At 34.5% G+C, this 9,822-nt stretch overlaps 1 protein-coding gene across 1 annotated transcript in view; it reads left to right on the top strand.

Moving 5' to 3' along the window:
- Window positions 1-9,822, top strand: part of LOC146998652 (uncharacterized) — a 464,415-nt gene that overhangs the window by 357,328 nt on the left and 97,265 nt on the right. The gene's annotated exons all lie outside the window — the stretch shown is intronic.

Genomic DNA, 9,822 nt, shown 5'->3' with positions numbered 1-9,822 from the left:
AGCAAAGCACTACTTGTGTGATGAATCCAAGTACAAATGACTTTTGAAAAATAAAAAAATGTGCAATGTTCTAGTTTTATTAATGAAGAGATTTTATGTACTCTTGAAGATTGTTTGTACTGTCAAATATATTATGAAAAAGACAGGCAGTTGTTTCAACATAAAATTCTTTAAGCTGTTTGCATTTAAATTGAAGAAACATTGAAAAATTGTTTATGTAATATGGATGTATTAGAAGTCATGCATTCATTAATTTATTACAGAATATGGCTCTTATTGAAATAAAACTGTCATTGAATGATTCTTTGGAATCGGATATTTCCTGCTATTTGTGTAACTTCTTGTGTAGTTTGTTGAATTTAATTACTACTGTACTTTAAAAGAAGACTCAACTAATGAGTATAACTCAAGAATTCAAAACTTTTATTATTACATTTTTAAACAGTTCACATGACATTCAGCTAGCACAGTAACACGTGCATCACAACAACGGAATGCTAAGTTAAAGTTATTTACAGTTACAGTTACAGTTGTAGTTAATTTAAATATACATCACATCCCTTCCTCCAGTTTATAAACAATAATAAAAATAGCAAATAATATTGTTACGAATTTGGTATTTAAAAAGCTAATGTTAGTTCAATTATAAATTAAGTAGTTTTATTTCCCCCGCAGTGCATCGCGTGACGAATATTAAAAGAAGAAAGCTAAGCCGGAAAATTAAAAATACAAGAGCGCGTGCATTAAATAAATAAATATCTCTTTTTGATTTCGAGAAAGTACTGGAAAATTCTAGCGCGTGATTTTAAAATCTTATAAAAGGAGGAAAACATCTCAGTTCGTGGTAGTTGCTTAATTTGTTGTTGTTTAGAAAACTGCTCTTGTTGATTGTAGCGAATTCGCGGATTAGCTTTCTTTAGCTGTTTTGAATTACGTTCTATTGGACATTTGAGTAGTTAAAAGATAACTACTGTGAGATATTGTAATACTGCATGATAATTTGAGAAAATTTAAGCATTTTTGTTGTGATAATAATAAATTTTTGTTCATTTTTCATCGGACTTGTGCATTCATTTCATAACGAAAACCCGTACGCACGCAACAATTTTTGGTGTCAGGAGTGGGGTATTGAATGCCAATCACAAGAGCGATGGAAGAACAGTTAAAACAATTCATGGCAGCCTTTGCTACATTTAAAGAAGAGATGAAAGACTCTGTTAAAAAAGAAATTAGGTCCGTTAAAGAAGAAATGAAGTTGGGCCAGGAATCTATTAAGGAGGAAATGAAAGTAGGTCAAGAGGAATTGAAGAGGGAAATTACTTGCATAATAGAAAACAAGTTCCAAGCTATGGAAGGAAGAATGGATACAGTTGAAGACAAAGTTGGAGAAATTCAAGAAAGAGTTTCTGCGGTAGAGCAACAAATTGAAAAAAGAGTTTCTGCCGTCCAACAACAAATTGAGGAAAGGATTTCTGCTGCTGTTGCAAAAGAAGTTGACACTTTAAAGAAGAGCATAGCGACAGAAGGAAGTAATTCTGAGGGTTTTAAATTCTTACCAATGCCTGCTCGTCCATCTCTGAAGTTATCCACATATGATGGGAAGACATCCTGGCAAGTGTATAAAACACAATTTTCTATCGTTTCGGATGCGAATGGATGGGATTCCCAAACTAAGGCCTATCATCTCGCCGCTCCTCTGAGAGCAGACGCAGCGGATATCCTGCAGACACTTCCAGAAATCCAAAGACTTGACTTCGAAGCTCTATTCTGCGCATTGGAGCTGCGCTTTGGCGAGAAGTGTTTAAAAGACTATAGCAGACTTCAATTAAAATCCCGTCAACAGAAGCCCACCGAATCACTCCAGGAACTCGCCACGGATGTTGAAAGGCTGTCCCACCTCGCCTTTACGGAGTGCCCGAGAGAAACGAGGGAAATCCCGTCCCTGCAGTACTTTATCGATGGCATCCGTGATCCCGAAATACAGAAGGCTCTACGAATGGCGGATGTTAAAGATTTAAAAAGCGCTCTAGTGTACGCCATGAAATTCGAGGCAGCCCAGCAAGCCACTCGTCGAGACCGCCACCCAGTCAGAGCTGCTCAAGTGCAGGAGCCAGGGGATCAAGTCACCGCTCGTCTAGACGATTTAACTAGACAACTGAACTCCTTGAGACGGAATATTGGTGAGAAGAAACCGACCGTTAAGTGCTGGAACTGCGGTGCTGAAGGACACATAAGACGGAATTGCAGAACACCCCAGGGTACGGAATATAAAGCAGATGATTTTACCAGACAAGTCAGTGACTTGAGACGGAACAGAAGTGAAAAGAAACTAATTCTAAAGTGCTGGAACTGCGGAGTTGAAGGCCACATACGAAGAAACTGCAGAACACCTCGAGGTACGAAAAATAAGACCATTTCCCAGCAACGACGCAGTAAACAAATTAATGACCATATCAAGGAACGGAGGTTGCCAGATAATGAAAAACCCTGTTTTAAAGCGCTTAAGATCTCTATAGTGAGTGGCAACAATTACGGACTGTCCATCAATGGGAATATCGATGGAGTTCCTTGCAATATGATCATTGACACAGGAGCTAATGTTACCATCATTAGGAAAGATTTAGCTGAACAGTTTAAAGATAAACTTATTTGGACGCCATCCTGTGTTACCCTTCAGACTGCGTCTGGTGACAAGATCGACATAGCTGGGAAGTTAAACGTGAACATCACGTTTGGAAGTGCCGCCTACCATCACACGGCATATGTGGCGGATATTACAGATCCATGCATACTTAGATTGGACTTTTTAAGGAAATACAATTTTTCCTTAGACTTCAAAAACAACAAACTGCTTTCAGCATCTGGTGACATGACTATCCATCCTCAGAAGAGATCCTGACCTGGAAATGCCGACGCCTTGTCCGAAAGATCCGGCTCGGGAAGCCGCCGAAATCATGCTAGGGTCGAAAAGAAACGCAAGACTACCAGCTATTCTCCATCTCAGAAGCTCTTCGGTCGAGACCTTCGTCTGCCTTGTAACCGCCTGTTTGGTCGCCCTACGGATGCGCCTTCATCGCCTGAGGAACACATCCAAGATGTCCAGGCCCGGTTTGAGGGGATGCACCGTTCTGCACGAAAGCGAGTCAACTTGGCGACGGAGAAAGTGAAGACCAGATACGACACGCGAGCTACTAGACATAGATCCAACAAAGGAGACAAAGTGTGGTTGTGGAACTCGATTCAACGAAAAGGACTGAGTCCTAAATTACAGTCACCTTCCGATGATCCGTATACAGTGCTGAACAGACTGAATGACGTCATGGTTCGGATTCGTAAGTCTTCGAACTCTGAAGTCGTTCATTACGACAGGTTAGCTCATTACTACGGCCATAGTACATAATGTAAATAATTGTAAATAGTGTAAGACCATGGCCCTTTTTTTGTTTTCAAATGTGTATTTGATTTGATTTGTATTTAGTATTTGATTTGCATTTAGTATTTGATTTGTATTTGATAGCATTTGTTTAAGTTATCTATTGCATTTATTTTTCATGTTGTTTATTATTGTAATGTAATGCTTATTAATGCATTTACGCCACAGTTGTAAGTTTGGCTTCCTGTCCAGGGATTGTACTGCCTGGGACGTGCAGTCCTTGGGAAGGGGGCAGTGTTACCAATTTGGTATTTAAAAAGCTAATGTTAGTTCAATTATAAATTAATTGGTTTTATTTTCCCCGCAGTGCAGCGCGTGACGAATATTAAAAGAAGAAAGCTAAGCCGGAAAATTAAAAATACAAGAGCGCGTGCATTCAATAAACAAATATCTGTTTTTGATTTCGAGAAAGTACTGGAAAATTCTAGCGCGTGATTTTAAAATCTTATAAAAGGAGGAAAACATCTCAGTTCGTGGTAGTTGCTTAATTTGTTGTTGTTTAGAAAACTGCTTGATTGTAGCGAATTCGCGGATTAGCTTTCTTTAGCTGTTTTGAATTACGTTCTATTGGACATTTGAGTAGTTAAAAGATAACTACTGTGAGATATTGTAATACTGCATTGGTAATTTGAGAAAATTTAAGCATTTTTGTTGTAATAATAATAAATTTTTGTTCATTTTTCATCGGACTTGTGCATTCATTTCATAACGAACCCGTACGCACGCAACAATATCAATACAAGTATATTCACAATATGACATATAATAAAAAAAAAGTTACATAAAAATGATATATGCATTATGTTACATTATTTTATTCCATGACAAAGTCTCTATATCTTGAAGGTTGTCTAATCAACCGTCCACTTCTTCACTTACTTCACTTCACTATTATTGTATTATTGGATAGATTATTCTGTTGATTTCCTATATTAACAGACACAGAAACTTTCTCAGGGCTTCCATTTGAATTTTCCTCTTTATCTAATACTATATCATCATAATCATTATTAACTTTGTAAGGTGATTTTGAAAATTTTATATGGCGTCTGTTTCTTCGTAATATTTCCCCATTTGAATTTCTTACAATATAGGATCTAGGAGCTTTATGTTTTGAAATTATTTCACCTTTATCCCATTGCCCAGTTCTAAAGTTGAACAAGGTTATACTATCTCCAGGTTTTAACTCAGGTAGTTTCTGTGCGGTTCTATCATAATAATATTTTTGCCTAGCTTGAAGTGCACGAAATTTAGAATAAGGTTTCTTTTTACACTACTGTCTACTTTTTAGTAACATTTAGGCCAACCCTCTTTAATATATTTCATAACTATTTGCAAATCTGAATCTGATTCAGTTTCTTTCCTAAATTGCACCACTCTTCTTTCACTCATAGGCAAATATTTTGAAATAATGTGAACAACATTTAGCATTTCAGGAGCATCACTAATAATTTCATTCACAGGATATGCTCGTGACAAAGTGTCAGCAAAAAGCATTTGATTACCTGGAACATAATTTATCTCAAAATCCTACTTTAGTAATTTTAAGATCATCCTTTGCATTCTAGACGAGATTTTATGCAATGGTTTCTTAACAATTGCCATTAACGGTTTATGATCACTTTGCACTGTGACTTTCCGTCCATAAACAAAATTGTGGTACTTTTCAAAAGAAAATACTATGGCCAATAGCTCTTTTTCGATCTGTGCATAGTTTTTTTCACTGTTAGTCAGGCTGCGAGACACAAATGATACAGGCTTACCCTTTTGAATTAGACACGATCCTAGGCCATCCTTCGAACTATCACACTGTATAATTATATCCTCATTACCACTGAAAACTTTTAAAATTGGAGCTTTGGTTAGCAGTTGTTTGATGTTGTTAAATGACTCTTCCTGAGTTTCTCCCCAATTAAATTCTACCTTTTCTTGAATGATTTCTCTTAAAGGAGCAGTAACTTTGGATACATTAGGTATGAATTTTGACAGAAAATTTAACATTCCTTTATATATACTAAGTTCATTATTTGGTATTCCAACTTCATAAATGTTCTTGGGACACATCGCGGCAAAATGGTTCTTTACTTTGCATTTCGCACACGTCTTTCCAAAAGCTGGACAATCCCGATATTTGTGCCTTCTTCCGCACTTCTTGCAGTCATATTCTAGTGCTGATTGCTTCTGCTGCGACGATAATTTCGGTGGCACTGACTGTTTTGATTGATGCTGCTGTTTTCTATATTTCTTCACGCTGTTCGCAGTCACTGGATCATCTTTCATGTTCCGGAGTTGCTCTTTGCTTGTTTCAGCGGCACGGACTATTTCTATAGCTTTTTCTAATCCTAGGTTAGATTCTCGAAGCAAACGTTCGGTCAGACTCCTATTCCGAATGCCTAATACAATACGGTCGCGAATCAATCCATTTTCTTGTTCAGCAAACTCACAAGTTGACGCTAAAGTCTTTAACTGAGTTACATAACATTCAATTGTTTGTCCTTCTTGCTGGCTACACGAAACGAATTTGTAACGTTCATATACGATATTCTGCCGTGGTGAACAATAATCTTCAAAAGACTTCAAGACTCTTCGTATTTCTCCTTATTCTCAGGTGGTTCAAATCGAAACGTGTTATAAATTTCGAGTCCTTCAGTACCGAGTAAATTCAAAAGGATTGCAATATTAGTCTTATCTGGCTTGGTATCTTTTTCCGTTGCAAGTAAATAATTTTCTAGCTCTTGCTTTCATTTTTTCCACTTTTCTTTAACATTTCCGACGGAGAATGTTAGCGGAGCAGGTGGTCTGAAATCCATTTTGCTCCTGACACCATGTAACTTCTTGTGTAGTTTGTTGAATTTAATTACTTCTGTACTTTAAAAGAAGACTCAACTAATGAGTATAACTCAAGAATTCAAAACTTTTATTATTACATTTTTAAACAGTTCACATGACATTCAGCTAGCACAGTAACACGTGCATCACAACAACGGAATGCTAAGTTAAAGTTATTTACAGTTACAGTTACAGTTGTAATTAATTTAAATATACATCACAATTTGAAACTTATTTCACCACTTTTAGAATGATGTAAATATGTAGTTGTGGCTTTTGGGAAATCTAATTGTGGCTCTCACTGAAATAAAGTTTGGTCACCCCTTATTTATTATATGCGTCTATTGTATATTTATACCTATTACTAATTATCAGATACAATTTTGAGAATATCAACAACCAAAACACTTAAAAATGAAAAAAGACACTTATAATAGAAATATTAGTATTCCATATGAATCATAGAAAGTACATCATGTAATGAATAATACCATGACTAAACACTAAAAAAAAAAAAAAAAAAAAAAAAAAAAAAAAGAACAGATTAAGTATTTCCTACCTTGGTACTTCAGAAAGCAATCCTGTCATGCAACACGTAGTTAACTTTTGATTACTGTGTTGGTTTTATATGTTGGGTATATGCTCAGTGATGATTACAAGATGTACACAAATATCGTTTATATCGTTTATTATACATTGCTCATCTACTATTCTATATTACAGTTATGATTAAAGATAATAATAGATACATTTACAGTTACATATATAACATCTCCCTTTTTTATCAATAATAATAATAATAGTAAAATTAAACATATTCTTTTAAATAATAAGGTTTCTTATAATAACAGTTCTACCAGATCGAGTGACGTAGTTATGTCGATTTGAAAAATTTGATGATACTATACCTCTTTCACTATTTGGTGACCCAACACTTCTGTTAGGTTTTGAAGGACTTACAGGCACATCTAAATTTGTAGTGCTTCTGCTATTCTCAGGTATCTCAGGTTCATCTATAACTTCATTCTCATAATTGTTTTGTATAGCAAACTCTTTCTGATTAGTTCCTTTAAGAAGGTCTGTTCTGTTCCTTTCTATAATTCTTTCATCTGTTCTTATAATCCTATATGAACGTGGTCTTTCTGCTTCTTCTATAATTTTCCCTCTTTCATTTAGTTTTTTCCCTTTCTCTTTCATGTAAACATGATCACCTATTTTCAGTGGTTTTAACGGTCTTGCATTCCTATCATAATAACTTTTTTGTAAGGTTTGTTTCTTCAGTAAATGTTGTTTATGGTCTTCATATCGTTTAGCTTGGACGAAATTCTCTTTTATAGGCATCAATCCATTTACTTTTCTTCCAAACATCAATTCTGAAGGTGACTTAATTTCATCTGAAATAGGAGAGTTACGATATTCCAGTAATACTAAATATGGATCCTTGTTGTCAACTACAGCTTTTTCTAACATTCGCTTGACAGTTTGAATATATCTTTCAACCATTCCATTAGATTGTGGGTAATTTGGACTTGAAGTTCTGGTTTCAAAATTCCATCTTCTTGCAAAGTCTTTAAATTTCCTGCAATTATGTTGTGGACCATTATCCGAATATACTATTTTCGGAATACCATGTCTTGCAAAAATTGATTTCAATTGCTTTATCACTGCTACACTTGACAAATCTTCCAAATGTCCAATTTCAACATATTTGCTAAAAATTCTATAACTATTAGATAATCCCTTCCTTGAAAGTAAAAGAGATCTGTTCCCAATACTTCCCATGGACTATTAGGTATTTCTTTAGATATCATTGGTTCTTTAGTATTAGCTTTTTGTAAACTTAAACATGTTTGACAATTCAGTACCAAATCTTCAATTTCTTTCGACATTCCTGGCCAATATAATATTTCTCTTGCTTTGATCTTGCATTTTACTACTCCTAAATAACCATAATGAATTCTGCTTAACATATCTTTTCGTAAACTTCTTGGTACAACAACACAGGAATTTTTAAATATTAATACATTTGCTTCTGATAGTTCTTCTCTGAAGTTAAATTATGGTTTTGCCGGTTCTGGAAACAAACATTTTTCATCTGGCCATCCAGTTTTAATTAATTTTCTTAAAACTTGTAGTTCTTCATCTTTTTCTGTTTCCAATGTATACCAATACCAATGAATGTATACCAATGCCTAAAGGTAAACTTCCGTTTTACCTTTAGGCATTGGTATACATTCTACAACCACTCCAACATGAGCTTCTATGTTTCTTTCAAAGAAATCGAATCCTTTATTAGTGAATGATCTTGATAATGCATCCGCTATAAAAAGTTCTTTTTCTGGTTTATATTTTATCTCAAACTGATATCGCTGTAATCTTACAGGGCATTTATTTAATGGCTTTTTGAAAATTGATTCCAGGGGTTTATGGTCACTTTCCACAGTAATATATTTTCCAAATATATACTGGTGAAATTTCTCACAAGCAAATGCAATAGCTAAAGTTTCCTTTTCAATTTGAGCATAATTCTTCTGTGTATCTGTTAATGCCTTAGATGTATATGCTACTGGTAAATTATTCTGCAGTAAGACTGCTCCTAGTTCTTCTTGAGAGGCATCTACAGATAAAACTACTGGCATGTTTATATCATAATACTGTAAAACTGGTTTATTTACTAAGACATCTTTTAGTCTTCTAAATGCTTTTTCATGTGTTGCATTCCAGTTACGGATAACTTGTTTTTTCAATAAATCTCTTAAACATGATGTCAATTCTGAAAAATTAGGTATAAATCTAGAAACATATGTAATCATTCCTAGGAAAATTTCTAAAATTCTTTCACATTTTTTGGTGGTTTTATATCTAGAATAGCCTTAATTTTGTCTTCATCTGGTTTTAAACTATCTTTAGACAATATATGTCCTATATATTTCACGTCATTCAGCCCAAATTTACATTTATTTAAAATAAATTTAACATTCTTTTCTCTGGCTCTGTACAACAACTTCTTTAATGTTAAATCATGTTCTTTTTATCTTTATTCCAAACTAATAAGTCATCTATATATATTTGAACTCCTTCTAAATCACTAAAAATTTCAGAAAAACTTCTGGGGACAACTTCTGGTGATGAACTCAGTCCATATGGCAACCTCAAAAAACAATATCTACCAAACGGAGTGTTAAATTTAGTAAATTCACAACTTGAATCTGACAGTTTAATTTGCCAAAATGCTTTGTTTGCATCTAAAATACTAAAGACCTTTGAATTTGTCATTTGAGATGAAATATCTTCAAAGGTTGGTATGTGATAATGTTCTCTCAGTATATTTTGATTAAGGTGCTGAGGATCTAAACACACTCTTAAACTGCCATCCTTTTCCCTTACTACCACTAATGAATTCACGAATTCTATTGGTTAGTTAACTTTCTTTATAATACCATCTTTTTCCATTCTTGCTAATTCCTTTTTAAATGGATTTAATAAGCTAAGTGGAATTTTTCTACAGGGTTCTATTTTACCAACAGCTCCTGGTTTTAATTTAATATGGTATGTATATC

The sequence above is a fragment of the Stegodyphus dumicola genome, chromosome 2 (assembly GCF_044657685.1).
Source record: "Stegodyphus dumicola isolate Sdum_Otavi_A_Nest chromosome 2, ASM4465768v1".
Lineage (NCBI taxonomy): Eukaryota > Metazoa > Arthropoda > Arachnida > Araneae > Eresidae > Stegodyphus > Stegodyphus dumicola.
Note: the sequence above shows the minus strand (reverse complement) of the source record. Positions and strands in the feature narration are given on the sequence as shown.